We start from the raw sequence: 20177 nt of genomic DNA, 5'->3' as shown, positions 1-20177 counted from the left end.
GAAAATCCACTATTTCTGGGATAAGCAGTATAAAATGTTTTGTACTTTTTTTAGGATCTTGCCAGGGATTTGTGACCTGGATTGGCCACTGTTGGAAACAGGATGCTGGGCTTGATGGATCTTTGGTCTATCCCAGTATTGTAATAGTTATGTACTTACGAGCCTTCAGTTGGTACTTACAAGTTTCAGTTGGTATAAATCCTCACACCCAAGGTTTCACGTGGAAATCAGGTCTAAATGCTATTCTATTAATGGGGCTGTTTATAGAATACTGGTTTGCATGAATGTTTTTTCAGTACCCATTTACTGAAACTAGTCCTTTGCCTCCACTGACCTCAAGGAGTACGTTGGTTACTAGTTGCCAGGGACGTATGCAGGTCTATGACCTACAGTGAGCCTTTAGCCAAGATGTTTAATCTCATGGCAAGAAATCCTTATCTTGCCCTATATTGCTATTTCAGTGATATTTCTGTTTCACCAAATAAAACCTAATTAAAACTGAGTAGTTGGAGAGCTAACATCCTCCATTCTGAAAGTAACTTAATCTTAAGATTGTTGCATGAGAATGACAGTCTGCTCATGGTTTCTTTGAAGTGGAGGAGTAGCCTAGTGGTTAATGCAGTGGACTTTGATCCTGGGGAGCAGGGGTTGATTCCCCCCCCCCCCCCCCCCCCCCCCGTAGCTCCTTGTGATTCTGGGCAAGACACTTAACCCTTCATTGCCTCAGGTACAAATGAGTACCTGTATATATTAAATAAACCGCTTTGAACATAGTTGCAAAAAACATAGAAATGTGGTATATCAATTTTCTTTTTCTGTATTTTAAGAGTCTCTGTCAAAACTGTTGGATTGCAGCCAATTCTGTAAGCAAAGTTCTTTTATTCATAAAAGCACCCCGATGTTCTATTAGTCTCTTGTTTAATTCACGTCTGGTTTTACCAATACCATTAATCCACAGGACCAAATGCCTGCATATATAACCTTTTCAGTTCTACAATTTGTCAGATGTCTTCATTTAAATTGTTTCCCTGTCACAGGATGAGTGATAATTCTTGCTACAGCATTAACACAACAAACAGAGCAGTTGCCATATGGATAATGACCACTAATAAATTTCTCACTTTCTTTCAAAATTCTAAAAAAAAGCAGAAGGGACTAAAAGGTACTTTATATTCTTACTTCTTTTGTATGCTATCAATAGTTCTTTATCGGATGCTGTCAATACAGTAACAGTCCCCCCCCCCCCCCCCCCCCCCACACACACACACACTCACCCTGGAGGCTGGAGGTCCTGTAATTCCTATGACGACGAAGTGTGTGGTTTTTACCATAAGGTAATGTATAACCCCTGAAATAGCCATTGTCAGGGATACCTTTTATAAAATGATCAATAAACATTTCTGTGCTCTTGTCACCATGTCTGCTCTGATGCCTTCATTCCTTTTGGAAATTGTGGACTGCTTGCTAGCTTATTTTCTGGAGATATTTTCATGGCATTTTTATTATATGGAAAGGTACAAAGGAAGAACTGCTTGATTTTTGTAGATGGTTAAATGGCTTGGATCCCAAATCGAAATTCCAGATCAAGTTTAACAAACACGAAATTGCCTTTCTTGATATTCTGATTCAAAACAATAAAGGAAAGTTCACTACAAGCATTTATAGAAAACCTACTGACATTAATAAACTATTACACTTTGATAGTTGTCACAGTAGAGCTCTCAAACAGAACCTCCCCTGTTGTCAATTTTCAAGAATAAAACAAGTACATAAGTATTGCTATACTGGGACAGACCAAAGGTCCATCAAGCCCAGCATCCTGTTTCCAACAGTGGCCAATCCAAGTCACAAATACCTGGCAAGATCCCAAAAAAGTACAAAATATTGTATACTGCTTATCCCAGAAATAGTGGATTTTCCCCAAGTCCATTTAATAATGGTCTATGGACTTTTCCTTTAGGAAGCCGTCCAAACCTTTTTTAAACTCCGCTAAGTTAACTGCCCCTACCACATTCTCTGGCAACGAATTCCGGAGTTTAATTACACATTAAGTGAAGAAACATTTTCTCCAATTTGTTTTAAATTTACTACATTGTAGCTTCATCGCATGCCCACTAGTCCTAGTATTTTTGGAAAGCACAAACGGACGTTCACATCTACTCGTTCAACTCCACTCATTGTTTTATAGACCTCTATCATAACTCCCCTCAGCCACCTTTTTTTCCAAGCTGAAGAGCCATAACCGCTTTAGCCCTTCCTCATAGGGAAGTCGTCCCATCCCCTTTATTATTTTCATCACCCTTCTCTGTACCTTTTCTAATTCCCCTATATGTTTTTTGAGATGCGGCGACCAGAATTGAACACAATATTTGAGGTGCGGTCCTCATTTTTGTTTTCCATTCCTTTCTTAATAATACCTAACATTCTATTTGCTTTCTTAGCCAAAGCAGAACACTGAGCAGAAGATTTCAACGTATCGTCAACGATGAATATTTGTGTTCCGAACAGGCAGTATATAGATTGCAGGCAAATTAGTTGAGGAACAGGTTTTTGGATAGAAGGTATCTTGATAGGTTTATTAAAGAGGGATATAGGAGGGCTAATGAAACAGATAGAAGAGAACTTTTGAAGATTAAAGATAGAAAGTAAATGGTACGGTTGTTTGTACTTTTGAATTTAACCATTTATCTAAGAATATCATAAGTCATAGAAAAATAGTGTAAGTTTTACTTAACACAGTACAAAAACAGTGCTCTAGTTCAATTGATGTACTCAAACTAATCCTGAAGCTCCAACCCCCCAAATCCTTCTCCCTATCCTAAATGAGTTTGTATGAGTATTACCCTGGCTTATAGCTAGGTATACCCCTAAGGACCAGTTGAATACCACTGCTCTGGTTCACCGAGGACAGAAAATGGCAATTAGAATACGTTGTCATCTGCATAATTTTGATCACATATTACCACTGTTTGCTTGGAATCATTGGCTTCCTGTCGCTTTTCATAGACATGCCAAATTACCAATTTTAGCCCATAAGGGTTTGTATACTGGAATGTCACTTTATCCGTCTTCTATAATTCCTGCATTTACCCCTGCTTGGTCACTATGGACCCCTTTTACTAAGCTGTGGCAAAAGGGGCCCAGTGCTGGTGTCAGTGCGTGTTTTACACACGCACTGAGGCCCTCTTTTACCACAGCTGTTAAAGGGAAGATCTCACTTTCCTACAGGAAATGGCCTGGTGGGAAGTACCGCCGGGCTGCTGCGGTAGCCCGGTGGTACCAGGGCTGCCGAGAGCCTGAGCCGGGCCCGGGACAAGGCTACCCCCAGCCCGCCCCAAGGATAGCCGCCACCCCTCCCCACCTCCGCCTCCCCCCAATCGCTACTGTTGTCGCCTCCCTCTCCTGCTCCCAGGCCGCTGGCGCCTCAGTCCCCAGTCTCCACTTACCTACCCTCAGCTCCCTTCTGTCTGCCATCCGACCACCTTCATTTAAAAAAACAGAAAAAAATCTCGAAATTGGCAGTGCAGCGCCTTCTGTGTGAAAGCCGCAGATTGCCTTTGGTAGGCCTTCCCTTACTGTGTCCCGCCTCGTGGAAATAGAAAGTTACATCAGAGGAGGGCGGGACACAGTGAGGGAAGGCCCACCCGAGTCGATCTGCTGCTTTCACACAGAAGAAGGCGCTGCACTGACGATTTTGAGATTTTTTTTGTGTGTTTTTTAATGAAGGTGGTCGGATGGCAGACAGAAGGGAGCTGAGGGTAGGTAGGTGGAGACTGGGGACTGTGGTGCCAGTGGCCTGGAAGCAAAAGAGGGAGGCGACAGCAGACCCTGGTGCTGGGCCCTCCTTGGAGTCCCGGGCCTGAGGAATTTTGCCTCCCCCTCTCGGCGACCCTGGGTAGTACTTCCTGTATAGCGAGTGGTAAGCCCACATTGGGCTTACCATCGCTTAGTAATAGGAGCCCTTTGCACAACACAAGACAAGAGTCAACCAGATATGTAGGGCCAGACAGTGGCGTTTCTAGCCTGGATGACTCCCAGGGCGGATCGCCAATGCATCCCAACCCCCGGGTGCAGCGCCCCCCCCCCCTGCAAAATGACACCTCCCCACCCCGGTGAAATGACACCCCCCCCGGGCGCACGCCGCTGGGGGGGTGCCGCGGCACGCACTTGGCTCCGAGTTCGCTAACTTCGCTCATTCGCTGCAGCTCCCTCTGCCCTGGAACAGGAAGTAACCTGTTCTGGGGCAGAGGGAGCTGCAGCGAACGAGCGAAGTTAGCAAACTCGGAGCTGACAGGCGCGCACCACGGCATCTCCCAGCGGCATGCAACCGGGGCGGACCGCCCCCACCACTCCCCCTTGGTACGCCACTGGGGCCAGATTCAGTACTCAAGTTTAGGCCCCAGGAAAAATCTGCGCTGTGTTATTCTATAAAGTTTGCTTTGGGCAAAGCACACTTTACAGAATAGTGAATTCCTCTGCCCAAGTTTGGAAATGAGGACTTACACCAGCTGAAACCTGCTGTAAATAACTGGCATGCAAATTGGGCGCGTAACTCCAGTATTCTATAACACGGTGTTTAAATATTTGGAATACTCCTGACAAGCCACACCTCCTTGTGAGCTGCACATGATCCAATTTAGATGTCCATTGTTACAGAATAGTGAGCAGCTAGATCAGTACCCGGATCATAATTAGTGCCGATTAAGTGCTTGAGTGTGCAGTGTTACAGCGCATAGGCAGATGTGCTTTTAAATCCAAATTAGTGCAAATTAACTCCAATTAACACTAATAATTGGTTGATAGCACCCAGTTGACTGGTTTACACGTACATCTGGCTACCCAAATTTGAACAACCTTTATAGAACCTGGGGGGTAATGTACTTTTTTGTGGTGTCTTTCCTTTGGAGTGCTTAACTACACTAAATCCAATCAGAATTTTCCTCAAAACATAAAAAACATAGAAAAATAAAGGCAGATAAAAGCCATATGGCCTATCCAGTCTGCCCATCTACACCACTTATTATCCCTTCTTCTCCATCAAAGATCCCATGAAGCTACCCCAAGCTGTCTTGAATTCAAATACAGTTGTTTCCACCACCTCCACTGAGGGGCTGTTCCACCCTGTCCTTGAAGAAGTATTTCCTCAGATTACTCCTAAGACTATCCCCTTTTACCTTGATCTTATGCCTCCTCATTCCAGAGCTTCCTTTCAATCGAAAGAGGCCCATCTCCTGTACCACTAATGCCATGGAGGAAAAATGTGTCTATCATATCTCCCCTAAAGTGTACATATTGGGGGAAATTCTATAAATGATGCCAATAAAAATTATCTCTACTATAATAATTTCCACCTCCAACGTTCTGAAGCTGACTCCGTGGCTTCACTGAAGTGAAGGGTTCGTAAGGTCCGTTAGGTTCGTCAGTCTGTCACTATCTCTCTCTGCCCTGCCCTCGCGTCAAAACGTGATGACGTCAAGGGCGGAACAGTGAGAGTGCCCCGCCCTTGCATCAAAATGTGATGATGTCGAGGGCGGGTAATCCTACTACACAAATGAACGGCACGTCACACGGGGGGTGGAAACAGATAAACCAAACCGGCTTCATTGCTCACAATGGACTACATAGGCTCACTTCCACTACTGTCTATTAAGGCCTCCTTGGGCACCTCTTTCTCCCTCCACACCCCCCCCCCCCCCCCCAAGTCTTACAGCTTTTGCTTTTCGCATGCAGACTCTCTGCAGTCTGCGTGGTCATTTTCAGTTCCCTCAAGCATTCTTCCTCCGGAAACGGCGATTCTGATAGTCAGCCTTCTGCCAGCATCAGGGTCTCTCCTCAGGCGCGTCCCACCTACTGTTATGAGGTGGGACGCGCCTAAGGAGAGGCCCCGATGCTGCCAAGAAGGCTGACTCACTGAATCACCAGTGCCGGAGGGACAACGCTTCAGGGCTGCCAAAACGTCATGAGAGGAAACTTGATTTAAAAAGATCCACCTTCAGGAATTTGGTCATGCAAATGATCCAATATAGCTGCATAAATGGCAGTTTCAACAATATGTAAATTCCTTTCATCCTATCTCCAAAAACATCGCTTCAACACTAAGGAACTTAATGTAAGTATGTAAAGCATTTTATCCTCACTTTTAATGAAACCATCTTTCTATTGGTATGCATACTTTGAATGCTTGCAATACAGAGGAGACTGTGACTGTAGCCAATAGGTGAGTGCCCACACTCACACACACGGCGCTACACTGCCCCCCCCCCCCACATCATACACAAACTCTGACAACCTCCCCTCCCCACCCCCAACACCACCACCCACCCACACACAACCAACACAAAGGAAAAAAAAAAGATATTACTCAAAATACAACAATGTAAATTATTCATTAGCATAACAACACATTTCTCCTAACAATCCCTTTCAAAACATTAATTGCAGGAAGCCAATACCTTGCTAGTGCCCATTTCATTGGTTACAGAAACGGGCCTTTTTTCCTAGTTATTCTATAAAGGGCACTCTGAGATGTGCATTCTTTATAGAACAGCGTTGAGTACTGAATTTGGTGCTCAATTTTGGGTGTGAGGACTTACACCAGCTGAAAACTGGTGTATATCCTGGTGTATATATCCCTGCTAATCTGTAATACTGTGTACATCCTTTATGAATGCCCCTGACCCTCCTATGCCCTTCCCATGGCCACACCCCTTTTAAGTTGCAGATGATCCAATTTAGGTGCCCATTGTTACAGAATAGCGCACAGCAAGGTCAGCGCTCAGATTATAATTAGTGCCAATTAAGTACCTGTTAACTCCAGTAATTAAATCATTGGAGCCCATTAATTATTTTGGATATTGATCTGGGATCTGCACCTAATTTTGGGTGCTCAAATTTGAGCACCCTTTATAGAATCCAGGGGATTGCGATCTTTGTCTGTCTCCGTGTGCTTTATGACGAAGACCTCTGACCATTTTAGTAGCTGCCTTCTGGACCTGTTTATATCTTTTTTGAAATTGTGATCCCCATTTATTAAAATGTTGGCATAGGGGTGGGCTAGGACTTAGAGGCCGGACTCCCCTCCTTGCACTGGATTTTCTAGATCTATGTTTTCTTTGATTTTCTTTTATTTCTCCCTTATCCTATCCTATCCTATCCATAAACCACTACTAAATGGACTTGGGAAAAATCCACAATTCCAGGAATAACATGTATAGAATGTTTGTATGTTTGGGAAGCTTGCCAGGTGCCTTGGTCTGGATTGGCCGCTGTCGGGGACAGGATGCTGGGCTCATTGACCCTTGGTCTTTTCCCAGTGTGGTATTACTTATGAACTTATCCTATCAGATTTTTGGTGTTTATCAGTTGTTAGATGTTTTGTGGTATACCCATGAAAGGTGCTATAGTAAATTCAATAAATAAACATTCTCTTTTTCTACCTGGGTGAGATGTATGATAAGAACAGGGTTCCAGTTAGCCTGATGTTAGTAGTCGTGGCAGCATTCCAGGAACCCTGTACCCAGGAATGGAGAGGGAACAACAAAACTAACCTCACCTCTCACTCTCGAAGAATGAGAGGGGAAAATAAAGTAAGTTAGGATTTGTCCTGCTTCTGGAAGAACCAAACTTAACAATCTTCAATAATATTAGTTTTTATTTTGGCCCAAAATGAGGTAAGTATATATTTATATCAACCTTTATAATCAATTGTAAGTAAATTATAACATTTATATTCATCAATGTTTCCTTTTTCCCAATTTTCTAATTCCCCAATATTTCAGTATAACCTTAACATTTCCACTTTGTTTCGGTATAAGTTAACTCTGCAGTTCTTGTACATTTTCCTTTACAGAATCTTTCCTCAGTACCTGCTAACAGAATCACTATCAGATAAGTATATATGCTCCTAAATATTCCAACAGTTTAGCTCCTTTCTCAAACTTTTAAGCTTATTTTAGTTGCAAGAAATTGATTCTTTATATGTCTTTTCTTTGCCATTCAAACTTGTGGTAACTTAGCTGTAGATGAATTTTTATGTTGTTTTCTTCTTTGCAATCTTTCTTGCATGGGGGCCCAGGATATGTTCCAGGTTTTCGTGCTCTTTTTCGGTTTCTTCTCCCTTCACCTCACTCTTAATCAAATAAAATGGATGCAATACCCTAACTCCTTAGCCTGAACAATCACTGCACTAGGTGTCTTTAATTGTTTTTCAAAAATACTGGGCCACAGTAACTTTGCAAAAAATAAAAGTAACCAAATAATCCCTTACTTCTAAAACCTAGTCTGTACTTTGTTTTCCCTATTCTATTGAACACACTCAACATTTATACACTGTTGCAACCTATCCAGTCAGCAACATACAGATTTTTGTAACTATCTGTCTATTAACTCTCACCATTATATCTCTTCCACACACAACACAGCTATGCCCACTATTCTAGACTTGTTTACCCCAAGCACCCCAATTTTAATGTCAAGCGTTTAGAATTTCTTTCAAATATTCCCTAGCCACACTTTCCTCCTATCCTGTCACACTTTCTCAGCACTGCACATCCCTTTCAGCTCTTTCAATCACTCCCTAGTACATTAGATTTACTTCCCAGTCACTTCCCTGTCTCTGCCACACAGTTTCACCTCCTCTCTCTCTCTCACAGTCAGCCAGCACTCGCTCTCCCAAGCCACTCTAAATTTAAGCCCAGTTATTCCCTTTCACCCCAAACCCTTTCTAAAAGACTTTAAACCTGTTTTCAATCTCTCATTCACAGAGCTCTCAGACACACAACCTCTCTCTTCCAGTGCTCCAGCTTCCTCTTCCAACTACCAGCCAGAGAGCCTCTCTGTAAGAGTCAGCAAAGCTGTTGCTAAGCCAACAGAAGCTCAGCTCTCAGCTAATTTTAAAGACCTGCGCTGCTGGCCACAATGGACCTCTGGGACACCTTGAGTAATTTTATTTATTTTATTAACCCCTCGGGTTACATATACCCATGAAAGGTGCTATGGTAAATTCAATAAATAAACATTCTCTTTTCCTTCAGTTTTTGTTGTTCATATCTATTAAAGTGCCTGTGAACCAAATGTTTTCTAATTGGAGAAAAGTTTATTTATTTACCTTTTGTTTAAATGTTAACATGAATGCTTTCCAAATATGTAGCAATCTGATTAATTTACACAAATAACATTAAACAATAACAGCACAGTTGATTTTAATTATTGCAAGACCATTTCAGTTCTGATTGTTACCTGTCAGCTCTCAGTACTGCACATTGCAATAAATGTATTATGGGGAAGTGCTGCCAGTGCACAGCATGTTTTTCTACTGTTAATCTCAGAGAAGCCACTGTAAGTCTCCCCTCTTCCTTCTAAATATCATCACAATGAGTGTATGTCTTTAACAGGATTCCTAAAATTCCAGCTCTGGTTCTAGACATCAGAATCTATGAACTTTGTGTTTAGCAGACACCCAGTTAATGTAAAAACATAAAATAAAATAATAAATAGGTATCTTGTAGCTGCTGTGTATGTATACAAGAGATGGCAGGTGTGTGGAGCAGCTTTTCCTCCACTCAAAATATTTCTATGAGCTGAAATAACTGCGGCATGTTTTTAGCTTCTGTGTGGCATAAAATTGAATGTTGGTGTAATTATAACTATGTAAATAACATCAATATTTTCTTCATATTTGATGCACATCTATCTATCTACAGATATGGCTAGATATGAGAATGCCTGTATGTAGCTGCTGAACTGCAGCTTCTGTTTTTCTGGCAATATTTAATCTGCCTGGCAGAGAACAACCTGATACAAAGAATCCCTTTGGGTTGTTTCCTTATCCATAATTCTAAAATGACCCAGCGATTTATGCATGCAGCATGTGGATAGGAATTTATGCCAGGCGAGTGACGATACAACATAGCATTGCTGGACAGAGAGTTTCCTCTGCCAAAGCCAGGATTTTAGTTCATACTCTTCTGTTTTATTCAGTACACTGCTCTTTTGTTTTGGCTATATGCTGTTCTTTTTTGCTGCTTTTTGAATAGATTGTAATTGTTCTCAATAGGGATGTTAGGCTGTCTTTCTGCCTATCAATCTTTTTATCTGAATGCAGTAAGATTTGATTAGTGTATTTAAAGTAAAACAAAAAGATGTCTACTGCAGTGTCATGTTGATTGATGTTAATTGTAAGTCTTTAATGACTCCTCCAGTTTGGTCATTCTCCTTGCAGATTGTGATTTTTATGGTTAAACTAACGTCCTGCTGTCTAAAGACATTGGCATAAATTTTGCTCTATCTTTCTTTGATGATTCCGCATATAATGGTACAATCCTAATAATACATATTATCCTTGCTGCAAGTTGGCTGTGACTTTTATAGGAATGATTAATGGATTCTTAATGAGTGGTTGTGATCACGGTAGAAGTTATCATCATCACGCTTTCTGTTCCTTAGAGGAAGCAGAAACAATGAACACATGCCCCCCACACAAAGATTACTATGCAGGCCCTCCTTTGTGCAATATTGATATTTAACAGTGACTTGAAGAATGGAGTATATGCACACTACAATATTCCCAAATCCATAAAAAAAATATTGAAGAAGCTGTGATCACTACTGTTACTTATCACTTCGAAAGCACAGAGCTGTAGAGATACGTGAAAGAGAGTCTGTTCACTAAGGGACTGAGGGCCCTGTTTACTAAGGTGCACTAGCGTTTTTAGCACATGCACAAAATTAGTGTGCGCTGTGTAGGTACCCATAGGAATATTGTGGGTGCCTACACAGTTAGCGTGCGCTAATGGTTAGCGTACGCTAAAAGCATTAACGCGCCTCTAGTATGGCTTACTAAACGGGACCCTTAGAGACTAGCCAAGACACACATATAAGAAAAACGAGAGGTAATTATTTTAAGAGAAGCTTATTTATTGCAGAAAAGTACTTGAAGTTGACTATCCTAACCATAGAAAGGCTGTTTATAAGAAGTTCTTCTCAGCTATTATTGCATATCATGCTGCTAAGTATTGGAATGAGCTTCCATATGAAGATAGCAATCAACCCAGTTATGGTACATTTTGCAAATTACTGAAGACCTATTTGTTTAGGAAGTATGTGGCTTAGTGTTGATGATGTGTTTTTGGTTTAGCATGATTATTTTTATCTTCCTGGGTATGCAAGTTATCTTATCCTGTAAGCCAACTGAACTCTTGCGTTATGTGTGAGGTACAAATATCAATGTAATGCAAGGTCCCATCAAGGGGACCTAGAGTTTAACATTTGAACACAGCCTTAAAGACAGGGCTTTTAGGATCCATATAGCCAAATCTGAGGATGCATGATTTTGAACGTTAAGGTGATCAGTTTAGAAGGGCTATTCATGTTTGAGACGGGCATAAACCAATACTTAAATGTTTATCATACATAAAAGTCTAAGTCCCCATTTTACAAAGCCGGTATATGCATGTCTGAATCCCAAGCGCATGCAAATGGTAAGGGGGCGTGGTCTGGACATGTTTTGAGTGAGACAAGGCTGTGGCAAGTTCATAGACATTTATTCCCCATTTCATAAAGGGGACCAAAGGTGTCCAATACACGCACCAGCACAGGCCATTTTTTGGCGCACCTTAGTAAAAGGCCCTGTAAATGCACAACTCTCTAAGCATATTCTGTAATGTAGTGCACCTAAACAGTTGAAAATGGGGGTATGGTCACAGGTGGGGCATGGGTGTTTCTAAAATCAATGCACGTTGTTATATAATCCGCCCACTCTGCGCCTAATTTAGGCATGAGGATTTACACCAAGTAAAACATGGCGTAAATGGCCGCGACTTTATGTGGTCATATGGAGAGGTGCTTGGTGATCAAATAAGTTACATTTTTTTGCACACTGTAGTGTATATTTTCGCATTTTTGGTGGGTTGAGACGCTGGCTATTATTGATTTAATACTGTGCTGGTAGTCTTTTACTAAAGTCACTTGAGCACTGGGCACTCATATATACCGCATGGAAATTTAAGCAAATTCTACAAAATTTAGACATACTTTACAGAATATGCATAGGTATATATTTTTTCTGTACAGAATTTTCATGCGCTATGTATAGAATCTAGTCCCATGCATGTAAGATTTGTGATGTCACTTTAGAACTTAACAAATGGTTTATAGATCCTGCTTCAAATAAGAAGTATGTGTTTTGTAGTATATGTGATACTTTGTCCCTGCTCTAAAATTTATGCTGGACAGACTACCCACCCCTTTAAGATTCAGATGGCAGGACACAAAAAGTTGATTTAAGCTGCAGAAACTACAAGCTCCCTTGGTTCAACATAGTGTGGAGTTGCAACATTCTTTTTCTTCGTAAAGATGTGCTATTGATCGAAGTCATGAAGAGAAATCTGATTGGCAGACAGTTTTGTTTCAGCGAGAACAATTTTGGATATTTACTTTAAAAACTGAAGAGCTGCACGGTCTTAATCAACAAATTGAGTGGCATAGTTTTTAATGAAACAACACTGAAGAATTCCACTTGGCAGAAATGATGTTTTTTTAAAATAATGGAGCAGTCTGTGACAATTTTGGAGTGGCATTTAACCCTGAAAAAATAAGATGTAGAAGCTAAAGGCATGCACTAAAAATAAGCATGCACTAAACGCTAGAGGTGCCTATAGGAATATATGTGGTGAACCAAAATCAATAACAAAAAATCCTCAACAAAACCAAAACCAGGAAATAAGTACTAATGTAAATACCAAAATTACTTGAATTATATATAATATGTGAGAGGCACCCTCAGAAATACAAACACCCACATGGTAGTCATTAAAGGCCACTTAATGGGTGAAGCACAGCACTTCATTCATTGGGTTGCCATCTCATTGTGATTTTTAGCTGGCATTAAGAAAAACTAAAAAACTGAGAGACAGCCCTAACCCAAGTCCCTGAAGAAATTCAGTTTGAAACCCGCGGTGCCGGGCGTATTTTGACAGCGAGGGGAGAGCAGTCATCTCTTCTGGACTTACAGTGTTTATGTCTTTGGAGCCCTGGGTGTCAAAAGGTCTGACACAGGGTTCATAAGTTAAGTATATTTTCTCATTATTGTTGGTTTGAGACGCTGGCTATTATTGATTTAATACTGTGCTGGTAGTCTTGTACTAAAGTCACTTGAGCACCCAATGAATGAAGTGCTATGCTTCACCCATTAAGTGGTCTATAATGACTGTCACATGGGTGTTTGCATTTCTGAGGGTGTCTCTCACATATTATATAATTCAAGTGGTGTTGGTATTTGCATTAGTACTTATTTCCTGGTTTTGGTTTTGTTTTTATAGGAATATATGGGCATCTCTAGCATTTAGTGCGTGATTATTTTTAGAACACGCTAAAAACACTAGCGTGCCTTTATAAAAGGACCCCCGAGTACATAGGAATTTACAAGAGCTATTATCAAGATGATGAGAAAAACTGAGATTGATTTTTTTTCTGCAAACAGAGACACTTTATGTTTGATCCAATTCATTCTTGAAGCAACACTTGGCAAAACACTGGTATTCGTCGGGTGAAGCCATGATCAGATAAGTTACATTTTTTGCCCACTGTAGTTCACACATTTGTAAAGATTGCATTGCACAGAACATTTGGCTTTTGCAAATATTATAATGAAACAGGAAAGGGAAGGCTTTTATGCCTGTGATGTGTCCACCTATAAATCCTCCTATATTTAAATGTTTATAGTAGATGTTTTGTTCGTTGGCTTTTTCTTCCCTTCTGTTTTTTGGTTGCCAATCTCTGTGAAATGGTATGGTATGAATTCATGACTGTGTTCTTTGTTCTCAATAATATCAATTTGCATGTTATTTAAGAGGAGGGCTTTGTGGGGTTTGTGTAGTTTATTTCTTGTCTATCCTCTATTGTTTATTCTGTTTCAAACCTAAGGGCCTTACATAGTAACCTGGCTGCCATGTTTTGAAGATGTTAGAAATGCTTTAATTGATATTGAGGAATACCTATGAAGACAACATTACAATAGTCTAGATGGGACAGTGTGAAAAGAAGTAAATGCAAGGTGTCCCTTATAAGACAAACAGCTTAGCAAATTGAAAAAACTATAAACTGTTAAAGTCAATATACCTTCAAACTGATTGCAATTGTCCAAGCACTAAGAAGTCTGATTGCATAACTGCTCAGAAATGAGACCTAAAAGATAAATCAGCATCAAAGATCAGACCCATTTGTTTAAAGTACTTTGATACCTAAGTTTGGGTGTCCCTCAAGACTGGGTTGATAAGGGAGAGTAAAGTGACCCAAAAGCAATCGCATTACCTGCCACTTACACCTATGGACTGCAATTTTACAGCCTTCATGTGAAGGTATGAGCACATACATGTGTATATAACTGTGCTTTTTATGTGGACTTTTTCACACTTTTTTCTAAAATGGCTCTAACCGCCACTTGTGTATCCCTGCCTATTCCTGCTTGTATTTTTTTTGTTGTTGTTTTCTTTTGGGTTTTTTTTTTTTAGGACAGGCTCTACATTGGCAGAACATGCTCTAAAACATTACCAGAACTGTATATGTACTAACCTAGACAGGTCAATTCTGGTTTCTATATTCTTTCTTATTTCTAATCTGAAGAAGAAGGGTTACCTTCCAAAGCTAATCAAAAGATGTATTAAACTAGTCCAATAAAAAAAGGTATCATCTTATTTTCTTTTTAATGTTTTGATTTTTTTCTATTTATTACCTTAAAAAGTGGACTAACATGGCTACCAAACCACTTTATTCTTTCTAAAATTTGCCTCTAAACCATGGATAAAAAAATACATAGGAAACTCAAGCAGTAGACAAAACTTTTAAGAACTGAAGAAAATATTAATATTTGTATTTTTTGTTAAGTTTTAAAACATATTTAACAGATTCTTTCTATCTTGGTTGTTTCTCTGGAATTTCAATGGTGTTCAGATACGGAAGGCTTCAACCGTACCTATAGGATCTCTAAGAGAATGATAGGGAGAGAAGATGGCATGGCTGGGCAGGCTGGATACACCATATGGTCTTTATCTGCCTACATTTTTCTATGTTTCTATGTAACAGTAGCCCATTGGCTGGCTACAAGCAGACCTAACTAGGGTACGAATCCCTTAGCTCCATGTGTCCTTCCAATATAATATGGCATCCAATTTCAGAAAGGAAATATGATGGGGAAAAGGAGGAGCCTTGCTATCCAGGAGTGTGCACAATCTCACCGGGCCGCTACATTGCAAGCCTTTGCACACTATTTCAGCAGAGAGTTGATATTTTGCAAGTTTTAATAAAAATCAGAGACATGGGTATAGAGACAGAGAGATAGACAGAAAGACAGAGACAGGTAGAAAGGAATCCAGAATAAACTAGTCCTGGGTTATGCCACATAACTATGTAATGTTGCTGTATCATCCTCTCTGATGCCAGCTTGGGAGCCATGCCTGCACATACCATACTTCTCTATAGAAAATACCAAAAACGCTGCCCCTCAGAAGCATATAAAAGCAATTCCAGATCCTAATTGGATATGGTTGAAGCCTTCCATATCTGAACACCATTGAAATTCCAGAGAAACAACCACCACTATGACAAATCAACATTCAGCTGGTGTAGAATTTTAAGAGATAACATTTCTTAACCATTCCTTTCACCAGCCTGGCCAAACATATTGTAAACAATCTTCTCTACAGACAAGGGAATAGCAAATTCCTTAGCTAGCCCCTGAAAGGTACCCACTAAAAGAACACACTTGTCTGGTGCAGCCTCTTCCACAAACAGAAAATTATCCAGATAGTGAACAATCGTATCACTCCCAGAGACCTTCTGAAACACCCAATGAAAGAATGTTCTAAAAGTTCCTAAACAAAAACAATCCACCAAACAGTACATCAGCATGTACTTACCGAAATAAAAAAAAAAACATCCCTCAATGTCAAGCCTAATAAATGAAAAGAATCAGGGGTGAATAAGTAACAACCAAAAAGTTGCCTCAGTGTCCACCTTTACCAACAGCAAGTCTAGGGACCCTTTTACTGAAGCTTAACATGTGTTTACAGACATTAGCACACGCTAAGTGCCACATGGCCCATAGATATAAAATGGGATGCACAGCATTTAGCATGTGCTAATGTTTGTTAGGAAAAACAAAAAGGAGGCTTTTTACTGGATGTTGTGCAAGTGATTAAATTCTTGGTTCACCACAGCGTGAGGAGCTGTCACTCACCCAGGGCCGCAGACCGAGGAAAGAAGGTTATAAAGACACCTGAGGCAGGCGTTTGGGCCGAACACGGCCGTGTCGGGTCATTTTTTATGTGAATAAACATTTTTCTTGGTATCCTCACTCATTCTACTCACTTTTTTGTCTTATATCTAATGTTTGTTAGCACATGCTAAGCTTTAGTAAAAGGGCCCCTAGTCATTGACACCAAAGTATGTTCACTATCAGGCTCATTTTTGAAAGAGAAGGACGCCCATCTTTCGACACAAATCAGAAGATGGGTGTCCTGCTCCCAGGGTCGCCCAAATCGGTATAATCGAAAGCCGATTTTGGATGTCCCCAATTGCTTTCCATCGCAGGGACAACCAAAGTTCAAGGGGGAGTATTGGAGGCGTACCGAAGGCGGGACTTGGGCGTGCCTAATACATGGACGTCCTCGACCCATAATGGAAAAAAAAGGGCGTTCCTGATGAGCACATGACGACTTTACCTGGTCCTGTTTTTCTTATGACCAAGGCACAAAAAGGTGGCTGAAATGACCAGATGACCACGGGAGAGAATTGGGGATGACCTCCCCTTACTCCCCCAGTGGTCACTAACCCCCTCCCACCCTGAAAAAACATCTTTCAAAATATTTTTTGCCAGCCTCAGATATCATACTCAGGTCCATGACAGCAGTATGCAGGTACCTGGAACAGTTTTAGTGGGTGCAATGCATTTCAGGCAGGTGGACACAGGCCCATCCCCCCCTACCTGTTACACTTGTGGTGGTAAATGTGAGCCCTTCAAAACTTACCAGAAACCCACTGTACCCATATGTAGGTGCCTCCCTTCACCTCTTAGGGCTATGGTAGTGGTGTACAGTTATGGGAAGTGGGTTTGGGGGGGGGGGTTGGGGGGCTCAGCACACAAGATAAGGGAGCTATGCACCTGGGAGCAATTTCTGAAGTCCACTGCAGTGCTCCCTAGGGTGCCCGGTTGGTGTCCTGGCATGTGAGGGGGACCAGTGCACTACGAATGCTGGCTCCTCCCATGACCAAATAGCTTGGATTTGGTCGCTTCTGAGATGGGCGTCCTTGGTTTCCATTATCGCCAAAAATCAGAAACGACCAAGTCTAGGGATGACCATCTCCAAGGATGACCAAAATTTCAAGATTTGGGCGTCCCTGACCGTATTATCAAAACAAAAGATGGACGGCCATCTTGTTTCGATAATACAGGTTTCCCCACCCCTCCATCGGGACGTTTTGCTTGGACTTCCTCAATAAAACTTGGGCATCCCTTTCGATTATGCCCCTCCACATCATCAAAAGAGGTATAATGGACCATACAAAAACATAGGTCATTTTAAGAATTTACTCTCATCCAGTGGGTTTATAAATTATGAATGAGATTCATTTATTAGGATTTATTTACCACCTTTTTGAAGGAATTCACTCAAGGTGGTGTAAAGCAAAAACATAGGCAATAGACAATTACAGCAGTAAAAATCTTCAAATTGCAGTACAAGGTATTGTATATTTTACTACTTACAATGTCAACATAATACGTAATAAAATATTTTCATAGACAGCGTAGGATATAAGCAAAGATGGAATATATAGATAGGTAAGAGAGTAAGAAGAGTTAGCTAATAAGGGGTGCATGACTCAGTGGCGTAGCCAAGGGTGGGCCTGGGTGGACCCAGTAGCAGCACACCTATGATGTGGCTGTCAGGGCTCCCCAAGCCCCACCAGCCAAAAACTCACAACTGTCCCTCCTGCATACCTTGCATATAGCAGATCTTCGCCTGCAGCGAGCAGTGACTGATACATACTATTCACACCGGCCCCACAGCCTTCCCTCTGATGTATTCCCACCTATGCAGAAACAGGAAGTTACATCAGAGGGAAGGCTGTGAGGCCAACATGAGCAGAGTGTATTAGTTGCCGCTCGCTGCCGGTGAAAATCTGCTATTTAAAGGTATGCGGGGGGGGGGGGGGGATGTTTGAAAGACCATATGGCATGCAGGCGAGAGAGGGAGAGACCAAATCACTTGTGGGACAGGGCGGAGTTCTGCCCACCCATCTTGGGCCCAGGCCCACCCAAAATTGGGTGTCTGGCTACGCCCCTGGCATGACTATTGTCTCAGCTAGGGCAGGAATGGATAAGCATGTCCTGCTACAGAATACATGGCCGGTGTCACTCCTTTTGTGTGTGTGACTAGCAAGTTAGTTGCTTCTTCCATTAAAGACCTGGTTGAAGAGCCAAGCTTTCACCTGCTTCCTGAAGTAGAGATAGTCTTGTGTTAAGCGAAGCCTTTCAGAGAGTGTGAGGGCTACTCTGTAGAAGGTTTACCAGCAGGTATCACATCACTTATTTTCCCACTTCTTTTGTTAAGCACTAGCCCCAGTGGAGAAAATACTAGGTTCTCAAAAGAAGGCATTACAAAGGAGCTCACAATTCTTCCCAGATAAAACTCCTTCATCAATTTCTTATAAAGTAATTCTTGTTCTCAATCATGTTCTAGTGGTTACTAAGGAGGAGATTCTATATATGGCACCTAAAAATTCAGCGCTGAAATCAGTGCCAACTAAGCATATTCTCAAGGCACCTCACCACAGATCATAGCACAAGAGCAACCATGCTAAACCATTAAACAAAGAATGGCAGCACCCTGGAACAGACCACCACTACTACAATATAAACCACCAATAGCAAGGCCAACAGTACAACAGCCTGCAAAAAGTGCTTCCCTCACACTGACTGAACTCACCAAGAAATCCTTTTAAGATCCAGGACCATGTGACCAGATACTCATTGATTCTTCAAATCCTGTAGTCACTCAATACCCATCCCCTTACATTTAACCCCTCCTTTTCCCTGCCAACAAACTCTTCACCTCCCTCCCTCACTAATGGGAGCTTGGATAAAGTAATATGCTTGCCGTATTAGTCCACTTTAAATGTAACAGGCAGAAAGAAAATAAAACAAAAGAAAGTTAAAAAAAAGTATCACCTTATTTTTTATATTTTGACAAGCTTTCGAAGGCAGAACTTTCTTCTGTAGTTCAGATATAAGCAAAAAATGACAATATCAAAAAATATATATATGTGAAATATAAAAAGCATTCCAATGGCAGTCTTGAGGGAACAGTGGTAGTGGTGGTGGTGGCGGCGGGGGAGAGGGGCAGTGAGAAATAGGAAGAGGAAGATGGGTAATCAGAAGGTGATGAAGCAGTATGAATTTGATTTATAATGTAACAATTCCTTGTTAAGTGCTGTCCAGTGGATATCAAAATATTTGACTATCTTAACTTGAAAGGTCTTATGTTCCTAGATTGTTTTTTTTAATCTTTACTTATAAGTTTTCAGAATAATACAAAAGTAACATATATGTTTACAAGAAGTGAACAAGCATCATATAATGCAACCAATACATGTCCAAATATTTTCAAAAACTAAAGAAAGAACAATAAACCAAAAACAATAAAGCAAACCTAACACATCAGTAGGTTAACAAAAAATAAAGCAAAACAGTATATGTGCATACTTTAGAAAGGGCAAATTGACCTTATAAAATTACATGTATGTATCAATTAACATAGTTGTCTAACAATGACCATGTTTGATGAAAGGACAAAATATGACCACATTTTATGGCAGCTATTTCCTCATAACGTCTATATGAACAAAGCAAATTCCACCATTCATGAAAGGAGACATGCAGATTGTTTTAATGTTACCTCTTAATATTCAGAATACAAGGTCATTGATAGAGTGCCCAGTGCTAAATGTGTCACCTTTATTTGATTTGTGGTGTTTATCTGTGGTGTCTGTGAGAGTGGATGGGAGCTTGTGATTCTGAAGGTTTAGGCAGGTTAAAGCACTCACTGATAAATCAGGAGGGCTTTCCATAGTTTCATTATAGCGTAGTGACTGCGTACCTTGAATAATATTATGCAAAATATTGT

This window comes from Microcaecilia unicolor, chromosome 1 (assembly GCF_901765095.1).
Source record: "Microcaecilia unicolor chromosome 1, aMicUni1.1, whole genome shotgun sequence".
Classification (NCBI taxonomy): Eukaryota; Metazoa; Chordata; class Amphibia; order Gymnophiona; family Siphonopidae; genus Microcaecilia; species Microcaecilia unicolor.
This window is presented reverse-complemented; position numbering follows the sequence as displayed.